Source organism: Phaseolus vulgaris, chromosome 4, assembly GCF_051622355.1.
Source record: "Phaseolus vulgaris cultivar YP4 chromosome 4, ASM5162235v1, whole genome shotgun sequence".
NCBI lineage: Eukaryota > Viridiplantae > Streptophyta > Magnoliopsida > Fabales > Fabaceae > Phaseolus > Phaseolus vulgaris.
The window spans coordinates 21919087-21944833 of record NC_143501.1 but is presented as its reverse complement, the minus strand read 5'-3'; positions in this window follow the sequence as shown (position 1 = coordinate 21944833).

Genomic DNA, 25747 nt, shown 5'->3' with positions numbered 1-25747 from the left:
ACATGCTGGGCAAGGGTATGCTCGCTGAGCTGAGGGCGCTCGCCCGAACCCACGGGTTGGCGACGGGCTCTCAAACGGTGCCAAATTCTATGGTGGAGATCGCCGCCACTCAGGGCCGATCGCCACCTAAGGGCCCAGCACCCTCCAACGCCCAACCTGCCGCCCAGCGGAAGAAACTTGTCCTCAAGAGGGCTAAGAGGAAAGCTCTCCAGATAGTCCAAGAGGATGAGGAAGAAGATGATGAGGTCACCGAGGATGGCCTCGTTACAAAGAGGAAGAGGGTGGCACCTTCTTCACCACCTGCCCCGCCCCCTCTTCCAACCTCAACACCGCCATCAACACCCGCTCCGCCTCCAACAATGCCATCTCCACCAGCTCCCGCCTCCCCAGTCCAAGCGATCCCGCTGGCCACTGCGCCACCTGCAGTTGAGGCCCAAGAGCCAAATTTCATGGAGGACCCCCCTAGCGCCTCCACCCCACACGTATCGGCTGGAGGGGCCCCCCTTCAAACGCTTCACCTGCGGAGGTTGCTCCAATCGGGGATGAGGTTGCTCATACCTCTCCGATTCTGATCACTGAATCCCCGATTCCGTCACCACGCCAACAAGCGCCTACTGAAGAACCTGCTAAGGAAGGTGGCGACGAGAACCAACAACAGGCTCCCACAGCGCCTCTACACGCAGCAAACCTCCCTCTCGAGGTTACAAGGATGTGGGAGCCTCTATCTGCTAAGCTGAAGACAATAGCAGATGACATCCCTGCCGTCATAACCAGAGCCGTGGAGGGCTCCACCAGAAAACTCCAGGACGACCTCTTCAACCTCAAAACTGAAAACAGCACCATGAGGGTCGAGGTGGAGAAGTTGTCCTTCAACCTGACGCTCGCGGAAATCGAACACTCCCGAATGGAGGACGCAATGAGCATCGAGCTCAGGCTGGCGCGCAAGGAGGCCACTGACCTTCGCCACAAGGTGCAACAACTTGCTCAAGAAAAGATTGAATTGGAGAGCAAGATTGTGCCCTATCGCGTCAAGGTGGCTGACCTGGAGGCTCTCATAAAGGCCGACGCCGTCAAGGTGCAGAAATTAGAGAAAAGGTCAGCCGAGCGAGAGACCCTCCTTGAGCAGGTGGAAAAGGCAAGGGACGACGTCATAGCTGATCTTGCCGAGGCCAACAAAGAGAAAGGAAAGGTAGCTGCTGAATTGGCCCAAGCGCAAGCGGAATCCAAGAAGGTTGCTGAAGACCTTCTCCAGGCTCAAGAGACCAATGAACAACTCAAAAAGCAGGTTGAAGAGCTGGAGCAACAGAATAAGGAGCTGAAAGAGCAAACTGAAGATCTCAAGAAGCGGATTGAGGAACTTCAGAAGCAGATTGAAGAACTCAAGCTGAACTCTGCTCAAATTCTGGCTGCTGGATTCGAAGCTGCGCGGGAACAATTTGCCTGCTTGTTCCCCGACCTGGACCTCAGCATGGTGTCTCTTGATAACGAGGTAGTGGATGGAAAGGTGGTTCCTGCTGAAGATTAAACGATTCTCTCCATCTGCCACCTTCGTGCCTTTTCCTTGCATATACTTTTGTAATAAACTCACATTTTCTTGGACATGTATTTACCAAGTTGGCGTGTATTTCTTTGAACTGATACTTTGCTTAATGAAGTTACTTTTGCATTTCTTCTTGTAACCCCTTTGTTTACCTTTAACTTTCCTTGCGTGTTTAATCTCAAAGAAATAACTTAGCAAAACCGTAGGCACGATCTTTGACTTAACTGCTTCGAACCACTTCAACCTTTAAGCAGCAATCACTTTATCGATTCGTGAACTTAAGGCAATTAACCTTATCGTAAAAGCATTCCTTAAGCAACAAACTTTGACTCAGCTACTGGTTCAAACACTGCTTCACCCGATCTGCTCCATCAAAACGGGTCCTTTAACTTTCTCGCCACTGTTTGAACTTTTCCTGGTCGCTAGAGACTTTTGGCGATCAGCTTCTTTCTGGCTTCACGCCTTGGCCATTGTTCTTTGATCTGGGGGTAGAGGCGCCTTTCGGATCCTCCTTTACCTTCCTGAACTTCAGGACCACAGGCCGGGTGGCTAGGCGCTCTCTTCGAGCCTGCCTTAGCCACCTTCCAAACTTCGTCCACCCTTAACACCATACCTGAACTCGTTCGAGACGAGAAGGATTTTATCTTGCCTGAACTCGCGCATAGGCGAGAAGGTCTTTAACTCGCCTGAACTCGCTCATAGGCGAGAAGGTCTTTAACTCGCCTGAACTCGCTCATAGGCGAGAAGGTCTTTGAATCATGCCTCTACATTGCCCCAGGGGTTACATCTTCTCGCCCCCAGAAACACTGAGGACTTTTACTTGCCTCTACATTGCCCCAGGGGTTACATCTTCTCGCCCCCAGAAACACTGAGGACTTTCACTTGCCTCTACATTGCCCCAGGGGTTACATCTTCTCGCCCCCAGAAACACTGAGGACTTTCACTTGCCTCTACATTGCCCCAGGGGTTACATCTTCTCGCCCCCAGAAACACTGAGGACTTTCACTCTTTCTCGCCTGCACTCGCTCGACGGCGAGGAGGTCTTTAACTTGCCTCAGGACGCGCGAGGGCGTTGAGGTCTTTTAACTGGTGCCTGCGATTGCCGAAAGACGATGAGGACTTAAAACTTTAACTGATGCCTCCAATCGCCGAAAAACGATGAGGACTTAAAAACTTTTTAGAAAGCATGCAATATATCTTTACTTGCCTTAAATCACGTACAAGTGACAAGGTCTTTCTTCAAAACTTTTTGGAAAATAGCAAACATGCAATCTGAAAACGCCTTATACTTCGAAAACTCTTCTTTTATTGGGTGGCCTCATTAAAAATCCTCCTTAGGGAAAAAAGAGTGCCCCCTTCAAACTGTCTCATCAGAGACATTGTAATATAACCTTTGTGTTTGTCTTTACTTACAAAGCTCTTAACTATAGTACAACTTCAGGTGCGTGGCGTTCCAGGTGCGAGGAATCGCCCCTCCTTCCAGCGTCTCTAAGCGGTAGGCGCCGTTCCCGAGCGCCTCGGTTATTCTGAACGGTCCAGTCCACTTGGGCGACAGTTTATTCTCCATCTCGTACTGGTGGGCCTTCCTCATCACCAGGTCGCCTTCTCTAAACTGCCTTGGCATCACCTTTGAGTTATATCTTCGTTCAATCCTCCTCTTCACCGCCTCAGCCTTCAATCTCGCTTCCTCTCTGACCTCATCCAGTAGATCCAGGTTCAGCCTTCTCTCTTCATTCGAGTCTTCCTCTACGAAGTTCTGGAATCTCGGCGAGCTCTCCTGAATTTCTACTGGAATCATTGCGTCACACCCATAGACCAAGCTAAACGGGGTCTCATGGGTTCCTGACTGCTCGGTGGTATGGTATGCCCAGACTATACGGGGCACCTCCTCAGCCCAGCTTCCCTTGGCTTTTTCTAGCCTTCTCTTCAAACCTCTCAACAACACCCGATTAGCTGACTCCACCTGGCCATTTGTCTGAGGGTGCTCGACGGATGCAAACACTTGTTGAATTCCCACCCCTTCGCAAAGCTTCTTCAACAGGTGGCTTGCAAACTGAGTCCCATTGTCCGACACCAGGCGTTTAGGCACTCCAAACCGGCACACGATGTTTTTCCACACGAAACCTTCGATCTTGTGTGCGGTGATCTGGGCCACTGGTTCTGCTTCGATCCACTTGGTGAAATATTCAATTGCCACCACCAAGTACTTCATCTGCCTGATCGCCAGCGGGAAAGGTCCCAGGATGTCGATTCCCTACGTATGAAACGGCCAAGGGCTGTAAATCGACTTCAACTCCTCGGGAGGCGCCTTGTGCCAATCGGCGTGCTGTTGGCACTGTTTGCAGCATTGCGCATACTTCTTGCAATGTTCTCTCGTCGATGGCTAGTAGTATCCTGCACGGAGAGTCCTCGCGGCCAGAGCTCGACCCCCGACGTGGCTTCCGCATATACCTTCGTGGAGCTCCGCCATGATTCTCGTGCACTTCTCGCCGTGTATACATTCCAGGAGCGGGTGAGTGAACCCAAACCTGTACAGATCGCCATCAATCAGGGTGTACTTGCTAGAATTCTTCTTTACCTTCCTAGCCTCAGTCGGATCCAGCGGGAGAAGGCCATCCGCCAGGCACCGCTTGTACTGTGTTATCCAAGTGTCTGGCTCATGGGTAGCGCAGACCTGCATCACGTTCACCTTCTCTCCCCGACATGCTCTAATTCTCGGCGATCTCAGAGTTTCTTGCGTCAGGGACTTATGGCTTCTCGCTGCTTTCTCCGTCGACTTGCTTATCTGAAGGACCAGGTGATCTGCCACAAATGCTCTCGGCGTGTTCAGAGTTTCTTGAATCACCGTCCTCTGCCTACCCCCCTTGCCTGAACTGGCGAGCTTAGCTAGCAAGTCAGCTCGGGCATTCTGCTCTCTGGGCACATGCCCTACTTCAAAGGAGGCAAAAGAACTCTTCAACTCCTGCACATATTCCAGATAGGCTGCCATTTGTGGATCTTTAGCCTGGAACTCGCCTGTTACTTGCCCTGTGACTAGCAGCGAGTCACTCTTAGCCATCAGCACCCTAGCTCCCATCTCCTTGGCCAGCAAATTTCCGGCGATCAGCGCCTCATACTCTGCTTGATTGTTACTGGCTTTGAAGGCAAATCTCAAGGATTGCTCGATCAGCACGTCGTTGGGCCCTTCTAAAATGACTCCAACACCGCTGCCCTGCTGGTTCGACGATCCATCCACCGAAAGCACCCAACGGAAATCGTCCCCTTCAACTCGCGCTGCCTCAGATGAGAGCTCGACCACGAAATCTGCAAAGATTTGCCCTTTAATCGGGCTTCGGGGCTCATATTTGATATCAAACTCTGACAATTCTACCGCCCACTTCACCATCCTTCCTGCAACGTCAGGCTTCTTCAAAACTTTCTGGATGGGCAGGTCAGTCATCACCAGTATGATGAAGCTATGGAAATAGTGGCGCAACCTCCTCGCCGAAAACACCACAGCTAGCGCGGCCTTTTCCAGGGCCTGATATCTCGTTTCGGGGCCCTGCAACACCTTGCTCACAAAATAAATAGGCTTCTGTGCCTGATCTTGGTCTTGGGCGAGCACCGCACTCACCGCCCTCTCAGTTACAGCAAAATACAACCTGAGAGGGGTTCCTACCAGCAGTTTGCACAGAACCGGCGGGCTCGCCAGATACTCCTTCAGCTTGACGAAAGCTTCCTCGCACTCTTTCGTCCAAACAAACTTATTGTTGCGCCTCAGGCACTGAAAATAGGGATGGCCCTTCTCTCCGCTAGCGGACACGAAGCGGGACAGGGCTGCCATCCGACCTGTTAGCTGCTGAACCTCCTTCACCGTAGCTGGGTTCCTCATCGCCAAGATGGCGGCACACTTATCAGGGTTGACCTCTATGCCTCTTTCAGTCAAGAGGAAACCCAAAAACTTCCCAGCTTCCACGCCGAAAATACATTTCTCTGGATTCAGCTTCAATCTGAACTTGGCGATCGCCGTGAACAATTCCTCCAAGTCAGCAACGTGCTTGCTCTTTTCCGGCGAGGTCACGACCATGTCATCGACGTACGCTTGCACGTTCCTTCCCAGCATTGGTGCCAGTACTCGATCCATCAGCCTCTGGTACGTGGCCCCCGCGTTCTTCAGCCCAAACGGCATCACCTTGTAGCAATAGCACGACTTCTCCGTCATGAAGGCTGTCTTTTCTTCATCCATGGGATGCATCTTGATCTGATTATACCCCGAGAAGGCATCCAGGAAACTCAGCAACTTACACCCCGCAGCACTATCCACCAGGGCGTCTATGCTTGGTAAAGGATATGAATCCTTTGGGCAAGCTTTGTTCAGGTCGGTGAAATCGACGCACATGCGCCATTTCCCGTTACTCTTCTTCACCAGCACGACATTCGCCAGCCATTCAGGGTACTGGACTTCCCTGATGTGGCCTGCAGCAAGGAGCTTCTGTGTTTCATCTCTAATCGCCTGCCTCCTTTCTTCGTTGAACTTTCTTCTTCTTTGTCGCACTGGTCTCACCAAGCTGTCCATCGCCAGATGATGGCACAGGAAGTCGGGATCAATTCCGGGCATGTCCGAAGCGGACCATGCAAACGCGTCCAGATGCCGTTCAATCACCTTGGCGATCTGGTCCTGGAGCTCGCCCTCCAGAGATCTTCCCAGCTTGAAGATTTTTCCCCCGATCTCTTTCTCGAGCCACTGCTCGACAGGTTTTGGCCTGGATTCTCGGGCGATCACCGCCCTGGCGATTCCCAGCTCTCTCGCTTCCTCAGGGCGATTCCGCACCTCTTCCTCCTCCACGCCAACGCTCCCCTCCTCCAGCCCAGCGTCCACCATCTCCACGTCCCTTCCGGCGGTCTCCTCTGTTACCGTCGATCTGGGCTTCACACCGGGAGGTGGGGTGGTTGTTACATAGCTCACTGATCTCTTGTTTTTCAGGCTATTCTCATAGCACTTTTTTGCTTCTTTCTGATCAGACTTGATCGTGATCACCACCCCTTCCATAGACGGCAACTTTACCTTCATGTGCCGAGTCGACGGAATGGCGCCTATCCTGTTAAGCGTGGGCCTTCCCAACAGGATGTTGTATGCTGAAGGAGCGTTTACGATGAGGTACTTGATTTTCTCCGTCCTCGAACCAGCCTCATCTGTAAACGTGGTTCTCAACTCAATATACCCCCTGACCTCCACCTGGTCACCAGCGAACCCATACAGGCACCCTCCATAGGGCCTTAGCTGGTCAAGGGGCAACTCCAGCTGCGTGAAAGTCGGCCAGAACATCACGTCTGCCGAGCTTCCCTGGTCCACCAGAACTCTGTGGACCTTCCTTCCCGCCGTAATCAACGAAATGACTATGGGATCGTTGTCATGGGGCACAACGTCCCGAAGATCCTGCTTGGTGAACGTAATGTCCACCTCCGGCGAGTGATCTTCAAACATGTCCACTGTCATCACCGACCGCGCGTACTTCTTCCTCTGCGATGCGGTGCATCCACCACCCGAGAAGCCTCCTGCAATGGTGTGGATTTCCCCGTGGATAGGCATCTCGTGTTGCTGGGCTTCTCCACCTGCTGGCTGGGAACTCGACGCTCCCCCCGTCCTCCTATCCAGCAGATAGTCATTTAGGAACCCGCTCTTAACCAGATCATCGAGCTGATACCCTAAAGACAAACACGAGTCCAAAGTGTGGCCAAAGCCCTGGTGAAACTCGCACCAGGCGTCTGGCTTTGGTCCCAGCACCTTGTCGCCCACCTTCTCGGGCGCTTTCAACCTAGCAGATATATTGGGAATGGCGATCAGGTCCGCCAATCCCATAACAAACTTGTGCTTAGGCGGGCGATTGTATTCCCGGCGTGCTGGCTGTTGGCGTCCCTGGCCCCTCCCCTTATTCCTCCTATCATAAGGATGGCGAGTCCTCTGGTCATTCCTGGCCGTCGCCGCTGTCTCCAGCACCCTTTGCGGCTGAATCCTGGTCTAGGCGCGTGGCCTAGCGGGAGCCACGCTCCCTCTCTTCTCGGCGACCTCACTCTCGTCGGCGATGTGAGCCACCGCAAGTCGCCTGACCTCAGCAAACGTTGCAGGGTGAGCCCTGATCAAGGCCTCGCAGAATGGTCCTGGCAGCACGCCCTTCTTGAACGCATAGACCAACATTTCTTCATCCTTGGCCGGCGATCTGACCATCTGCGCTCCAAAGCGATTCAGGTAGTCTCTGAGGGACTCTCCTTGGTACTGCCTTATATCAAACAGATCATAAGACACCCTGGGCGGTGCCTTGTTCACGATGTATTGCTCGACGAAAACCTTCGAGAACTGCTGAAAATTGGTTATGTGACCGTTAGTTAGGCTCACAAACCACTCCAACGCCGTTCCCTGGAGCGTGCTCACAAACATCTTGCAATACACGGCGTCTGACCCTCCCGACAGCATCATCTGTGTATGGAACGTGGTTAGATGAGCCTCTGGATCCTCCACGCCGGTAAAGACAGCCTTAACCGGGACCACGCTCGTAGGAATAGGCGTGTCAGTAATCGCCTGAACAAAAGGCATAGGGAAAACGCGAGGTGGCGATGACGGCGCCACCTCTTCAGCAGAAGAACGCCCTTGCTGCTCCTGAAGAGCTTGACGGAGCTCCTCAGTCACCTTGGTGAGCTCCTCATTCCTGGCGCGAGAGGCGACCAGGTCCTCATGCATTCTCGCCTGCTCTATGCGTGAGGCTTCCACAGTTGCCTGCAACGAACGCATCATCTATGCCATCTGCGCCATGGTCATGGCAGCGGCGCCTTCAGCAGCGACGGGCGCAACTGGACTTGAGCGATTGCTTCTCATTTTTCTCATGAAACTCAGCCAATCACAGAATGCAGCGAACAACACTTACTTTAGCTACGATTGAGTCAGCGATCAATCGGAAAAACAGTGCGAAACTCCGCGAGAAAACTCAAGAACACCGCAAACCTTCAAAGAAACTTGCAACTCCACCAGAAACCACTGCTCTTCCCACGGACAACCAAACGAGCGAAAGAAATCAACTCCACCGAACAAATCACACGTAAACAGCAGGAAAACCTCACTTCACCGATCGAAAAACCAGACGAACGGTGTAAAACGCGAATTCACCGAACAAATCTCAAGCAAACAGCGAACGATGGTTGCACCAGCACACAACCACGCGGAAAACTTCGAAAACCTCCAAGAACTCACGCTGTGGATGGGAGCAAGTTTTACACGGCCCCACGGTGGGCGCCTGATGATCCTGCCTGTTGACCAGAACGCTGGAAACTGCCTCGTCAAAGGATTGACGTGTGCACCGCTTCACACCTCCGTTCCTCTTCGAGATCCACCTCAAGAACCTGCAAAGAAACAGAGCGGCGCCGCTGCGGCCGATCGCACTCCAACGCCCAAGTCAGTGACCGAATCACCAAATACTAAGAGAACAAGAACCGTGCAAATCCTCTCTCACAGTCAGCTCTATAACTCGCAAGCGTAAAGAGTATAATCTGAACGTGCGTACCTCAGAAAGTTCGTTGAGAACTCTTATATACCTGGTTACTTTATCTCTCCTGGCAGTTACAGACTTGGACACGTGGCTCGCATCCAACTGTACACGTGCCATCATCTGGAGCCTCCTTGACTTGGGCGCTGCTTCTGACTTTCTTTTTAGCTAAGTTATCTATGCATGGTGCTGCCCAGTACATAGCTAACTTGGGAGTGCGATCTCTACTGGAACTGGCGAGTTAGGGTGCCTTCGTACACCTTCCCTGTGGTCTCGCCGGCCGCCTTCATAATCTGCACCACCTTCATCTCTGGCGATGTGCTTTCTCTGGCGATCTCCAATCTCAAGGTTGCCTGAGTTTACATCTGGCGACTTCATCTCTAACCTGGTGATCGCCGGTTCTGGTATGCTGGAGATCGGAACACGCCAACTTAATAATTGGCGACTTCACGAGTCCCCCCGACTTCCTTCCCTTCTGCCAACCTGACGCCTTGTCAACACGCCTATACTGTAGCGGGATGCCACGTCATCACTTCCGACTACCAGGGCGGTACAGTAACATAATATTAAAACTATAATTAATTTTTTAGTTTATAAGTTCTAAACTAATAAGTGTTGAACCAAGTGGTGTTCAAGTTTTGAAGAATCCAAATCTTTTGAAGGATGTTGAAGCCTCTGCTGTGCTTAATGTTGCTGTGCTGGTTTAGCTTAGTTCTGGGGTAGTTTATATGTTGTAATCCACCCTTTGATTAAATCTAAAGCATTAGCATTCTCGATCTTTGTGAAAGTAAAATGTTTTCAAACTAATTTAAAACAACCGATTGTTTTGTCGAAACAACCGATTGTTTGTACTTAGGTGTTTTGAGAAAAAGATTGAAAACTGTTTTTAAAATGGTTGAACTTTTAAGTACCAAAACAACTGATTGATTCGAGGAAACAACCGATTGTTTGTTTTGGGACCATAACAGAAAAACTGTTTTCTGTTTGACTGAGCTTTAAATGTTTTAACTGGTTACGCTGCAGTCATTAAATGCTTTGACCAATCTTTTAATGCAATTTAAGAGTTTGTTAAGATTTGATAACAAACTACATCTTTGAATATATTAAGAAAAACAGATTTAACAAAAAAATCTTTGACAAGTTTTTGCTAAGAGTTTTTGAGTTTTTCAAAGAGCTAAGATTGCTAAGAGTTTGTGATTGATCAAAGTGTATGGAATAGGATTATGCTTGTATTGATTTCAGATTATCTTCTGTAATAAGTGTAATCCTTATACTCTGTAAAACAAGTTTCGTTTCTGTGTTTGCTGAGATTGGCTGTGTGTTCTTGAGGGGATCAAGATCAACAATCTCAGTGTTGGTGTGTTGGCCAAGAAGAGTGTGTGTCTTGAGGTGTTCAAGGTTATTCTCTTGGTTATTGTGTAAGGGATCAAGGTGTGATTGCTTAGTGGATTTCCTCAGGGTTTCTGAGAAGACTGGATGTAGCTCTGGGTTTGGAGTGAACCAGTATAAACAACTGTGTAAATCTCTCTATCCTTATCTCTTTAAATTTAGTTTTGTTATTTGATAACCGGTATAAACAACCGATTGTTTCGGTAAAACAGCCGATTGTTTTTCCAGTATTGTGATTTTGCTTTATGTTTTGGAAAAATTGAATTCTTAATCAAGGTTTTCTTGAAGTATTTTCATTCTAAGTTTAAAAGTTTATGAAAATCTTTCTTAAACAATTCACCCCCCTCTCGTTTAAGGCCATATATTTTAACAATTGGCATCAAGAGCTTGGTTCTTGAAAGTTATTTAAGTTGATCAAAAATCTTTTTTCTATGGTTGGAAAACTATCTTTTGAGGAAGGTGCTTCAATCTACAAACCACCTTTATTCTGTGGATTGAATTATATGTTTTGGGAAGCAAGAATGAAAATCTTTATTGAATCTATTGATCAAAGAATTTGGGATTCAATTGAGAATGGTCCTTACATTCCAAAGTTCAAAAAGGATAATTCTTTCATTGCAAAACCTTTGTCTAAATGGACAAATGATGAATGTAAGATGGCTCAGCTTGATCGGTCTGCTCAAAACATTATAGCTTCTGCACTAGATACTGTACCGCCCTGGTAGTCGGAAGTGATGACGTGGCACCAAGCCACAGTGTAGGCATGTTGACAAGGCGCCAGACTTGCAGATTGGAAGGAAGTCGGGGGGTTCGTGTAATCGCCAGTTATTAAGTTGGCGTGCTCCGATCTCCAGCATACCAGGCGATCGCCCAGTTGAAGATGAAGTCGCCAGATGGTAAACTCAGGCGACCAAGTGATTGGAGATCGCCAGAGCAAGCACATCGCCGAAGATGAAGGTGATGCAGATTGTGAAGGCGGCCGGCGAGACCACAGGGAAGGTGTACGAGAGCACCCTAACTCGCCAATTCCAGTAGAGATCGCGCTCCCAAGTTAGCTATGCACTGGGCAGTACCATGCATAAGTAACTTAGCCAAAAAGAGAGTCGGAAGCAGCGCCCAAGTCAAGGAGGCTCCAGATGATGGCACGTGTACGACTGGATGCGAGCCACGTGTCCAGGTCTGTAACTGCCAGGAGAGAGAAAGTGACCAGGTATATAAGAGTTCTCAACGAACTTCTGAGGTACGCAGGTTCAGATTATACTCTTTACGCTTGTGAGTTCTTGAGCATACTGTGAGAGAGAACATTGCACGGTTGCTTGAGATTTCTTGAGTGTTCTTGCTCTTAGTATTTGGTGGTTCTGTCACTGACTTGGGCGTTGGAGTGCGATCGGCCGCAGCGGCGCCGCTCTGTTCTTTTGCAGGTTCTTGAGGTGGATCTTGAAGGAGGACGGAGGTTTGAAGCGGTGCACACGTCGATCCTTTGACGAGGCAGGTTCCAGCGTTCTGGTCAACAGGCAGGATCAGATACTAATGAATTTTTCAGGATATCAAAGTGCAAAACTGCCAAGGATATGTGGGAGACTCTCAAGGCTGCTCATGAACCAAAGGAAGCAATGATAAAAAGTCAAGCAAGATGGAAAAGAAGGCAAAATAAGAAAAGCCTCAATCTTTGCTTCATGGCCAGAAGGGAGGATGACTCAAGTAGTGTAAGTTCATCAAACTTCTCAAACTCTAAAAATTATGGTCAATTGCTTCAAGCCTTTCAAGAAACACATGAAGAAGCCAACCGATTGGCTCTCTTGAACAATCGGTTAAAAGAAAAGAACAGTTGGCTTGAAAACAGAGTAAAGGCACTAGAAGAGGATTTAGAAAATTCAAAAACAGATTTTGAAAATCTGGAAATCAATTACAAAAACTCCTCTTGCAATTGTGAAAATTGTGAAAATCTTGAAAAGAAGGTCCACTATCTTGTTAAAACAGTGGATAAGCTTTCTAAAGGCCAATCCAACTTTGAGAGTGTTCTAGCATCTCAAAACTGTGTTTTTGGAAAATCTGGATTGGGTTTTAATCCACAAAACAAACAAGATAGATTTTCAAAATCTTTTTCGAAAATGCCAGAAAAACAATCGATTGGACCATCGAAACAACCAATTGTTACATGCTTCTATTGCATGAAAAGAGGCCATTCTGTGAGGTTCTGTAAAATCAGAAAACATGCTGTTCCTAAAGGTCTTATGAAGTGGATTCCTAAGGGAAATAAAGCTTTAATTGATGAGTATAAACCAGATGGACCCACATTCATAAGGGGACCAAATCTTTGTACTTGAAAATCTCTTTTGTAGAAAATCTTGGAGGAGAGCAAACAACTATGGTACTTGGATAGTGGATGCTCCAAGCATATGACAAGGGACAAATCAAAGTTCCTGAGCATCTCCTTCAAGCAAGAGGGTCATGTCACCTATGGAGACAACAACAAAGGAAGAATTCTTGGGAGAGGATCCATAGGAGATGAGATAATCTTGGTAATCCATGATGTACTTTTTGTTGAAGGCCTAAAGCATAATCTGCTGAGCATTAGCCAACTATGTGACAAGGGGTATCAAGTGATGTTCAAGACAAACACATGTGAAATCTATCTACCTAACACCAAAGAGGTAATGTTGGTAGGTAAGAGAGTTAATAATGTGTATCTTCTAGATATCTCTTCACCATGTTCAATTGGATGTCTTCTATCCAAGCAAGATGAATCTTGGCTTTGGCATAGAAGAATTGCTCATATTCACATGAATCATTTGAACAAGCTTATTTCAAAAGATCTTGTGATTGGGCTGCCAAAACTCAAGTTTGAGAGGGATCACATTTGTGAAGCATGCCAAAAAGGGAAACAATTGAAAAGTTCTTTCAAAATTAAAAATGTTGTTTCATCTTTGAGACCTATTGAACTTCTTCACATGGATCTCTTTGGACCCTCAAGAACTATGAGTCTTGGTGGAAATTATTATGCTCTTGTTATTGTTGATGACTTTTCTAGATACACTTGGACTCTTTTCTTGGAATCAAAGAGTGATGCCTTTGCTGCATTAAAAAAGCTAGCAAGAAGACTACAAAACACAAAGATCAACAACATAGGTTCTATAAGGAGTGATCATGGAGGAGAATTTCAGAATGAGAAGTTTAGCAAATTCTGTGAGAAGTTGGGAATTCTACACAATTTCTCTGCTCCAAGAACACCACAGCAAAATGGAGTTGTAGAAAGGAAGAACAGGTCTCTTGAAGAGCTTGCAAGGACAATGCTTAGTGAATCATCACTTCCTAAGTATTTTTGGGCAGATGTAGTGAACACCTCTTGTTATGTGATGAATAGGGTACTTATAAGGCCCATTTTGAAGAAAACTCCATATAAACTCTTCAATGGAAGGAAGCCTAACATAAGTCACCTCAAAGTCTTTGGCAGCAGCTGTTTCGTTCTCAACAATGGAAAAGAAAACTTGGGAAAGTTTGATGAGAAAGCGGACCTTGGTATCTTCATTGGTTATTCACTTACAAGTCATGCATATAGAGTATACAACAAGAGGTTGATGACTGTAGAAGAATCAGTTCACGTTGTCTTTGATGAGGTAGATCGCAAAATCAATCAAATCCCAAAGACCAGTGCTGAGGAAGATGAACAGAGCATCAGTTTGGAAAAGCTGGAAATTTGTGCAGAAAAACAACCGGTTGATTCGCAGAAACAACCGATTGAAATTCTGCAACAGAGTGAGCTGCCCAAGGAGTGGAGGATTCCTAGAGATTTGTCAGTGGATAACATCATAGGGCAGATAAAGGAAGGTGTCTCCACATGTAGCTCCATCTCAAACTTCTGCAGGCACACAACTTTTGTCTCTCAAATAGAACCAAAGTCAATTGAGGAAGCTCTCAAGGATGAGAAGTGGGTTGAAGCTATGCATGAAGAGCTGAATCAGTTTGCAATGAATGAGGTATGGTTTCTTGTCCCTAAAACTAATGAAATGAATATTATTGGTTCGAAATGGGTTTTCAGGATCAAGCTAGATGAGGATGGTGTGATCACAAGGAACAAAGCAAGGCTAGTTGCCAAAGGCTACAATGGGGCATAGATTATGGTGAGACCTTTGCTCCTGTTGCTAGATTGGAGGCTGTGAGGCTGCTGCTGGCCTTTGCATGTATGAGTGGTTTTAAACTCTTCCAAATGGATGTCAAGAGCGCCTTCTTAAATGGCTACATCAATGAGGAAGTCTATGTAGATCAACCACCGGGATTTGAAGATCATAAGTATCCCTACCATGTCTTCAAGTTGAAGAAAGCTTTGTATGGATTGAAACAAGCTCCAAGGCAGTGGTATGAAAGGCTTAGCAACTTTCTGCTATCTCATGGTTATGAAAGAGGAATGGTAGACAAGACTCTCTTCATCAAGAAATCAAATGCAGAAATAATTCTTGTGCAAATCTATGTTGATGATATCATCTTTGGTGCTACACAAGATAGATTGTGCGAAGAATTTGTGGCTGTAATGAAAGGTGAGTTTGAAATGTGTATGATGGGAGAACTATCTTTCTTTCTTGGATTGCAGGTTAAGCAAACAAAGGATGGGATCTTCTTGAGTCAATCAAAGTATTGTAAGGAGATTCTCAAGAAATTTGAAATGGAGAGTTGCAAAGAAGCTAGCACTCCAATGCCATCAAGCTGCTACATGGATGCGGATGCTACTGGAAAATGTGTAGATCAAACAAAATACAGAGGATTGATTGGAGCTTTGCTATATCTAACAGCTAGTAGGTCGGACATCATGTTTGTGGTGTGTCTATGTACAAGATATCAAGCAAATCCTAAAGAGTCACACTTCAAAGCTTCAAAAAGAATTCTGAAATATCTCAAAGGAACATCATCTGTAGGATTGTGGTATCCTTCTCACTCCCTAATTCATTTAATTGGTTATTCAGATTCTGACTTTGCAGGTTGCAAGCTAGATAGAAAGAGCACAAGTGGTACTTGCCACCTTCTTGGCTCAAGCCTAATCTCATGGCATAGCAAGAAGTAAGCATGTGTTGCTCTCTCTACTGTCGAGACTGAATATATAGCTGCTGGTAGCTGCTGTGCACAGATTCTGTGGCTCAAGCAACAACTTGCAGATTTTGCTTTACAAATCAGCAAGGTTCCTTTGATGTGGGATAACACAAGTGCCATCAATCTTACCAAAAATCAGATTCAGCACTCAAGGACCAAACATATTGAGATAAGGCATCATTTCATCAGGGATCATGTACAAAATGGGAACTGTGAAGTGAAGTTTGTGGAGACCAAACTGCAGTTAGCTGACATCTTCACAAAGCCTTTACCAAAAGAGAGGTTTTTCTTCTTAAGAAATGAGTTAGGTATGCTTGATCTTAATAATCTCTCCTAAATCTGTTGTAGATACATGCTAAAGTCTATTTGTGAAGACAAATAGGGGGAGAATTAATTGGTTCTTGTATATCTTTATCTGATACTGCATAAATTGTTAAAAATCTCTGATATGAAAGTGTTTTCTACTGCTGCTGATAGAAACAACCGATTGTTTCGTGTAAACAATCGATTGTTTATCATGCTTTATGCTTAGAATTTGTAAAAATCTAACTTGCTGCTGTAAGAAGCATTGGGTAGTATAAATGTTATTTTTGCAGGTACTGCTTCAGGTTTAATCAGAACGAACACAAGCACCAGGGATTTGTCTTCATCAAATAGGGGGAGATTGTTGAACCAAGTGGTGTTCAAGCTTTGAAGAATACAAATCCTTTGAAGGATGTTGAAGCCTCTGCTGTGCTTAGTGTTGTTGTGCTGGTTTAGCTTAGTTCTGGGGTAGTTTATATGTTGTAATCCACCCTTTGATTAAATCTAAAGCATTAGCATTCTCAATCTTTGTGAAAGTAAAATGTTTTCAAACTAAGTTAAAACAACCGATTGTTTTGTCGAAACAACCGATTGTTTGTACTTAGGTGTTTTGAGAAAATGATTGAAAACTGTTTTGAAAATGGTTGAACTTTTAAGTACCAAAACAACCGATTGATTCGAGGAAACAACCGATTGTTTGTTTTGGGACCATAACAGAAAAACTGTTTTCTGTTTGACTGAGCTTTAAATGTTTTAACTGGTTACGCTGCAGTCATTAAATGCTTTGACTAATCTTTTAATGCAATTTAAGAGTTTGTTAAGATTTGATAACAAACTACATCTTTGAATATATTAAGAAAAACAGATTTAACAAAAAAATCTTTGACAAGTTTTTGCTAAGAGTTTTTCAGTTTTTCAAAGAGTTGAGATTGCTAAGAGTTTGTGATTGATCAAAGTGTATGGAATAGGATTCTGCTTGTATTGATTTCAGATTATCTTCTGTAATAAGTGTAATCCTTATACTCTGTAAAACAAGTTTCGTTTCTGTGTTTGCTGAGATTGGCTGTGTGTTCTTGAGGGGATCAAAATCAGCAATCTCAGTGTTGGTGTGTTGGCCAAGAAGAGTGTGTGTCTTGAGGTGTTCAAGGTTATTCTCTTGGTTGTTGTGTAAGGGATCAAGGTGTGATTGCTTAGTGGATTTCCTCAGGGTTTCTGAGAATACTGGATGTAGCTCTGGGTTTGGAGTGAACCAGTATAAACAATTGTGTACAATCTCTCTATCCCTATCTCTTTAAATTCAGTTTTGTTATTTGATAACTGGTATAAACAACCGATTGTTTCGGTAAAACAACCGATTGTTTTTCCAGTATTGTGATTTTGCTTTATGTTTTGGAAAGACTGAATTCTTAATCAAGGTTTTCTTGAAGTATTTTCGTTCTAAGTTTAAAAGTTTCTGAAAATCTTTCTTAAACAATTCACCCGCCTCTCGTTTAAGGCCATATATTCTAACAATTGGCAAGAGCTTGGTTCTTGAAAGTTATTCAAGTTGATCAAAAATCTTTTTTCTATGTCTGGAAAACTATGTTTTGAGGAAGGTGCTTCAATCTACAAACCACCTTTATTCTGTGGATTGAATTATATGTTTTGGGAAGCAAGAATGAAAACCTTTATTGAATCTATTGATCAAAGAATTTGGGATTCAATTGAGAATGGTCCTTACATTCCAAAGTTCAAAAAGGATAATTCTTTCATTGCAAAACCTTTGTCCAAATGGACAAATGATGAATGTCCAAATTCTTTCATTGTCCAAAAAGGATAATTATTTTGTTGAGGTTTTAAAATAAACCTTTGAAATTTAACGAACGTTAAAAAACCTTCATTATTTTGCTAAGGTTTTAGAATAACCGTTGGAACTTAAGGAAGGTTATAAAAAACCAGTTAAGTAAATCAATTCATAGGGTTACCTCCGCTAAATAACCTTCGTTAAAACCCTTTTTTCTTGTAGTGATATTTTTAAAAATAATTAAACTTTTCATTACTTTTATTTAATTTTTTAAAGATGGTATATATATTTTTATTTGTAAAAGTCATTTTATTTCAATTAGTGTATTTAAGGATTGGTAGTTGTTCTCGTCAGTTGACATCGGGTTGATTGGATGGGCAAGCTTCGCTTCTAGTCTGTCTCTTCCTTGCGCACTGGAACAACGCTCCATTGAGACAGAGGGCGCTCTACTTGTTGATCACTCTCCGACAATCAAGTCAGTGAGAGCAAACTAAATAATAATCTGTTTCAGTGTCTAATACTCAGAAACAACATACCTTTATCGGGGTCTCAAGCCCCCTTTTATAGTTATTCCTCTAACAACTTTCACTCATGAGAATATAATTTCTACCGAAAGCATAAAATAATAACAGAAAACCACCTGCTCATGGGCACCACTTATCTTCAGGTGCTAACAACAGGAAAACATTTTGTTTAACATGAGCACCATTATTCTTGGGTGCTCCTCTTTTATTCAAAAAAACTATTAATTAATACGTAACTAACATGTATTAATTAATATATAACTAACTTGCATATTATCACAAGAGATAAAATATCTCTTTATCTCTAGAATAATATGATAACAGATTTAAACAGTAATAATAATATCTTTCATCTTTAGAATAATATCACAACAAATAAAATATCTCTTTTATCTTGTATCTTAATTTCCTTTCCTAGGCTGACCCCTACCTGAGCCGAGCTCCCGACACACCTCTCGAGCATTCATGTCTAGTACACAAGCCCCCCAGGCTCGAGCCGAGTTTGACTAGGTGAAAAGGCTTACGAGAATATAATCTCAACTGAAAACATATATAACAGAAAAAAATTTATGCCTACGGGCACCTTTACTCACGGTGCTAACAAAAGAGAGTCTCGTGCACCTTTTTATTCTCGGGTGATCGCTACTTAACTTATCACATATCAAACTTCAACTAGCTCAAATATAACAACTACTATCACACACATGCGAACTAACCCATCTCTACCTCTTAAGCATAAATTAACAAAGATAACAAGAATGCAACTTAGGCAAAATCTAAGCATGAAAAACCGTGAAGTCCTAAACTAACAAAGACCTAACCTTTTGATGAACTATACACCCATAACGATGACAAGCCTATGCTCACTCTCGACTTGCATAGGTGTATCTTGCAAACTTGGTCCATAGCCATATATCTTGATCACACCATGCTTTGTTTCACAAAGCACCTACTTGACTGATCATCTGATCATTCACTCACCGAGATAGCCCAACTTACCTTGCATTGAAACAACTTAACCATGACATCTGCTTGCAAATCGCCTATAACTCGTTCTTACGCCGAGTTAGGTCGTCTTACCTTGCCTCAAATCAAACAACTTAACAATAACAAATTAAACTACAGAGCGCCCGTGCTCAGGTAGTCGTACTAACATCGAGCTAGGTCGTCTTACCATGCCAAATACCTTATCTACAACAGCTTTACCCATAGGGCGCCTATGCTCGAGTGGTTGTACTGACATCGGGCTAGGTCGTCTTACATGCCACTAGGTAATCATTTTATACACAGGGCGCCATATTCAGGTGGTCATATCGACACCGAGCTAGGTCGTCTTACCTGCCTATACTCGATTAACTCAACAAGAAAACTACTCCCACAGAGCGCCTATACTTGGGTATACGTACTTATACTGAGGTAGGTCGACTTATCTGTGCTTAAGTAAAAGAAATCAATTCTCCATGGCGCCTGTACTCGGGTATACACACTAGCTTAAGCATAACAACTACCGTAAGTGCAGATAACTCGTCACTTTCGCTAATCATCTCTATATCTCGAGCGTAAAGTAACCAGGATAGCAAGAATTCAATGCACAAACTGAGCATGAGAAATCATGGAGTTCTCAAAGAACTAACCTCTCAATGAACTATACCCCATAACTGCAATGAGCTGATGCTCATTGTCAACGTATATAGGTGTATTTCATAGACTTGGGTAAGGGTCACATACCTTGACCTCACTAAGCATTGCTTTGCATAACGCATACTCGGATAGCTGCACCATTAGGGTATCTAAACTCGGATACTCACTCGTACACTGAGTTAACCTCAATTTATCGTAAATATAAGTAGACAATTACACTGCACATTACTTAATCATTCCACAGAGTGCCTTAACTCAGGTGATCGTTCTCTCAACGAGCTAGCTCGACTTACCATGCACTTAAACAACTTAGTCACAATACTCATCTGTAGGGCGCCTAGCTCAGGTGATCTCTCGCATACCGAGTTATGTCGTCTTACCTTGCCTTGAGCCAAACAACTTAATCATAGCAAATCAAACTGCATAGCGCCTGAACTCGGGTGGTCATACTTGTTGATCAAGAGTGATCATATGCTTTGAAGAATCCAAATCCAAGATGTTTGATGGAAGGCTGGTGTTGCTATTGTTTCTGGGTGGGATCTGGGTAGAATTGAATGTGATCCACTCCTTTGTTGAATCTAAAACTGATGTGATTCAAAACCTTTTTGAAATCAAGTGTTTTTTCCAACTAAGTGAAAAACAACATGTTTTTTTGTCGAATCATTCGGTTGTTTTACTCTTAGGAGTTTTGAAAAGGTTGAAAACTGTTTTAGTTTGGTTGACCTAACTGCAAGCCAAATAATCGGTTGTTTCGTGGTTTCAACCGACTGTTTCTTTGAAAATCCTAACAGAATTTTGTTTTGAATGTTGAATCTGTTGTAAATGTTTTTCAACTGAATACGCTCCTTCATTAATTGCTTTGATCAATCTTTGAAAAATATAAATGGATTGTTTATGTTTCAAAACAAGTGAGAGAAACAGTTTTGAGTTTTTCATTTGTGAAAAAGTTTTGATTCTAAGATTTGAAAATTCACATCAAGCTTTGGGTTTTCAAAGAGAGTGAAATAGGATTGCAATTGTATTGATTTCAGATTGTACTGTGAACAAGTGTATTCCTTTCTAAATCTGCTGTATTTCTGGTGTTGTGTTGCCAAGGAGTGTTGTGTGTTCTTGAGGTGGTCAAGATCAATAGTCTTAGTGTGTTTTGTCAAAGGTAGTGTGTTTCTTGAAGGGTTCAAGGTCACTACTTTGGTGGTTTGTGTTTTGTAATCTGGTTTGATTGCTTAGTGGATTACCCAGTGGTATTCTGGGGACAGGATGTAGCTCTTGGCTTAAGAGTGAACCAGTATAAACTGTTGGTGTATCTCTCTCTTACTCTGAACTCATTTAATTTTTGTTTTAAGCTTTGCTGATATAAACAACCGATTGTTTCGAATAAACAACCAATTATTTTTCTATTGCTTTGCTGGTTTATTGCTTAAATTCTTGGAAAACTTGATTCCTGTTCTGGATTCAGACAAAGAATTTTGTTAAACCTGAAAAAGTTTGCAAAAATCTCTCTTGAACAATTCACCCCCCTCTCGTTTAAGGCCATATATTCTAACAATACTGACATCGAGCTAGGTTGTCTTACCTAACAATAGATAATCAATTTATACACAGAGTGCCTACTCGGATAATCTTACCGAGACAGATCGTCTTATTTGTCAATAGATAATTAATTTACACATAGGGCACCTACTCGGATAATCTTACCGAGACAGACCGTCTTATCTGTCAATAGATAATCAATTTATACACAGGGTGCCTACTCGAATAATCTTATCGAGACGAGTCGTCTTATCTGTCAATAGATAATCAATTTACACACGGGGCGCCTACTCGGATAATCTTACCGGGACAGCTCGTCTTATCTGTCAATAGATAATCAAGTTACACACAGGACCCCTACTCGGATAATCTTACCGAGACAGGTCGTGTTATTTGTCAATAAATAATCAATTTACACACAGGACGCCTACTCGGATAATCTTACCGGGATAGGTCGTCTTATCTGTCAATAGATAATCAATTTATAAATAGGGTGCCTACTCGGATAATCTTACCGAGACAAGTCGTCTTATATGTACATAGATAATCAATTTACACACGGGGCACTTACTCAGATAATCTTACTGGGACAAGTCGTCTTATCTGTCAATAGAGAATCAATTTACACACAAGACGCCTACTCAGATAATCTTACCAAGACAAGTCATGTTATCTGTCAATAAATAATCAATTTACACACAGGATGCCTACTCGAATAATCTTACCAGGACAGGTCGTCTTATATGTCAATAGATAATCAATTTACACACAGGGCGCCTACTCGGATAATCTTACCAAGACAGGTCATGTTATGTGTCAATAAATAATCAATTTACACACAGGGCGCCTGCTCGGATAATCTTACCGAGAGAGGTCGTCTTATCTGTCAATAGATAATCAATTTGCACACAGGGCGCCTACTCGGATAATCTTATTGAGAGAGGTTATCTTATCTGTTAATAGATAATCAATTTACACACAAGGCGCCTACTCGAATAATCTTGCCGAGACAGGTCGTCTTATATGTCAATTGATAATCAATTTACACATAGGGTGCCTACTCAGATAATCTTACTGAGACAAGTCGTCTTATCGTATGTTAAGTCAACTAAATCAACTGAACTAATGCACCATCTTTAAAGAACAAATTCATCATTAGATGACCTCATCAAAAAACCCTTCAAAGAAAAAGAGCATCACCTTAAATAGCATAACGTTCAAATGGAAAGAAATAAAAATTCAAATCTTAACTGAAATAAAACTTTAGGTTTGTCGCGTTTCATGTTTGTGGGATGACTCCACCGTCTTGAATTTCCAGCTGATAAGCTCCATCGCCCAACACTTCTATGATCCTGTATAGTATAAAAGTTTTGGTGTTGTACTGCCTTTTATTGTCGAGCTATGGTAGGACATAATCATTTTTCGTTCTTGACACGCAAATTTGTCAAAGTGTTTGATCTTTTTTGCATATATCTTTTTTTTCTTTTGACCTAGAGTTAAAATCGAAATATACGCTATGAATAATAATGTTTACTAGAGCAATGATTGTAGACCGTGAACTAGTACACCAGGTAAGTTCCTAGAAAAGAGAGGTGGGTCACCAATGGACGCACTTAAATACCAAGTCTTTCCTTGCCAAAAGTTTCCTAGACATGTACTTTTACACTACTACACTCTATATCCAATACAAGAATAATTTCTCTCATGCGAGAGTTCACGATAATGATGATGATGAAGCGCCATCTCAGTTTCAACTGGAACCACCATTGTAGATCGTGAACTAGTACACAAGGTAAGTTCCTAGGAAAGAGAGTTGGGTCACCAATGGATGCGCTTAAATACCAAGTCTTTCCTTGCCAGAAATTTCCTAGACATGTAATCTTACACTACTACGCTCTATATCCAGTAACAAGAATAATTTTTTCATGTGAGAGATCATGATAATGATGATGATAATAATATCACAACATGTTTAAATGATAATAAACATTTTTGTTGTCTTCAGAATACCATGATTACATATTAAATATATTTGTGACTTTCAGAATGATATGATAACAGATCTAAATAATAACAATTATATCCATTATCTCCAGAATAATATCACAACGGACTTAAAGATCATGATACTTAATCCATTATGTTATCTTCAGAATAACATGATAACAAATTTACATATATCTGTTATCTTCATAATAATATGATAATCGATTTTAAAATAACAATTATATCTTTCATCTTCAGAATAATATCACAACAGTCTTAAAGAAAATAATTAATCATTTATGTTATCTTCAGAATAACATGAAAACAAATTTACATATATATGTTATTTTCATAATAATATGATAAAAAATTTAAATAATAACAATTATATCTTTCATCTTCATAATAATATCACAACAGACTTAAAGATAATAATTAACCATTTATGTTATCTTCAGAATAACTTGATAACAAATTTACATATATTTGTGATTTTCATAATAATATGATAACAGATTTAAATAACAACAATTATATCTTTCATCTTCACAATTATATCACAACAGACTTAGAGATATTAATTAATCATTTATATTATCTTTAGAATAACATGATAATGGATTTACATATATATGTTATTTTCATAATAATATGATAACAGATTTAAATAATAATAATTATATCTTTCATCTTCAGAATAATACCACAACAGACTTAAAGATAATAATTAATCATTTATGTTATCTTCAAAATAACATGATAACAAATTTACATATATATGCGATTTTCATAATAATATGATAACATATTTAAATAACAACAGTTATATCTTTTATCTTCACAATGATATCATACAGTCTTAAATGATAAATCATTTATGTGATTTTCATAATAACATGATAACATATTCAAATACAATTATATTTGTTATCTTCACAATGGTACCACAATAGTCTTAAATGATAAATCATTTATGTGATTTTCATAATAATATTTCATAATAATACGATAACAGATTTAAATAATAACAATTATGTTTGTTATTTTCAGGAATCTCAACAGATTTAAATGATAATGATCATTTATATCACGATAATTAGCAGGATCAATTTTACCTGCCTCCATGACATGTTGCAAGGTTGGGGCTTCGCTTCCTTCAAATCCGAACAATCCTTACCTCGTGTTTCTCATCACGTCGTAAGGCTCGGTGGTAAATGTGGATGGGATCAGGTTTTATCGGACCCCACGATGGGCGTCAAATGTTCTCGCTGGTTGACCTCGGGTTGACAGGATGGGCAAGCTCTGCTTCTAGACCGTCTCTTCCCGGGGCACTGGAACAACGCTCCAATGAGATAGAGGGGGCTCTACCAGTTGACCACACTCCAACGATCAAGTCATTGAGAGCATATTAAATAATAACCAGTTTCAGTCTCTAGTACTTAGAAATAACATACCTTTACCAGGGGTCTCAAGCCCCTTTTTAATACAAACCAAGCCAACAAGTAGATGACCAAGGATGCACATTACCAGTCACACTATAAGAAGTCATCTCAACATTCAAGTGAAGACCTCACCAGGGATTTAGCAAACATCACCAGAGGGAGAAATGGACAAAAAGCAGAGCATCTAATATTCTTCCTGTTGGTCTTTTGAAGAATAAAACAAGTTGTAAATAAATTGGGCTCTCTTTAGGGGTCCAAATAGCAAGATAGGTAGAATAGGTGCCTTTAGCATAAATAAGAGTGCTCATGGTGAAATGGGCTTGATGCAAGCCCACCTATTCAAGACAAGGCACATAGAATTTGGGTTTTTGACCTAGTTTCTAGAAGGAGAGCCTAAGGTGCGGTTTTAACCTTAGTCAACCCTCCTTGGCTACCCTTCCCTTATTTCCCATCCTACCCTTGCCCTTCTTGGCCATCAAGGCACTCATTCCTATAAATAGGGTGTCTTACTCCATGATTACATGTTATTTTTGAAGAGAAAAATTACTCTACACAAATTGTGTGAGGTTTGAATCCTCTTGGCTAGGTCTTATTGAGTAGTGTGAGACTCTCAAGTGACGACCATTCACTCATCTGGTGGCTACCACACCCGAAGTGGCGTGAATCACTCTCACAATCACTCCATAAGCTACTATTATTTCACTCTTTTCAATTCATTTCCATTTCATATATGTCTTTATCTTGAATTCTTACTTTTGGTTATGCTTTTCTTTATATGCTTATGGTGCATCTTTTGGTTCGGTCATGACCACCATTGATGTCAACCTTGTTGCCATTTCCATTCCCCATTGCATTCCATCTATTACTCTATATTGATTTTTTCATCTTTGCCTTTGTGAAGTGAACCTTCACACTTACTTAACCATTTGGTTAAGTAAGTGTCCAGTAGGAATGTTCCTTAGGTTTCACCATTAAATTGCTAAAATCCCAACTCTAAGTAAAATGTCACCATA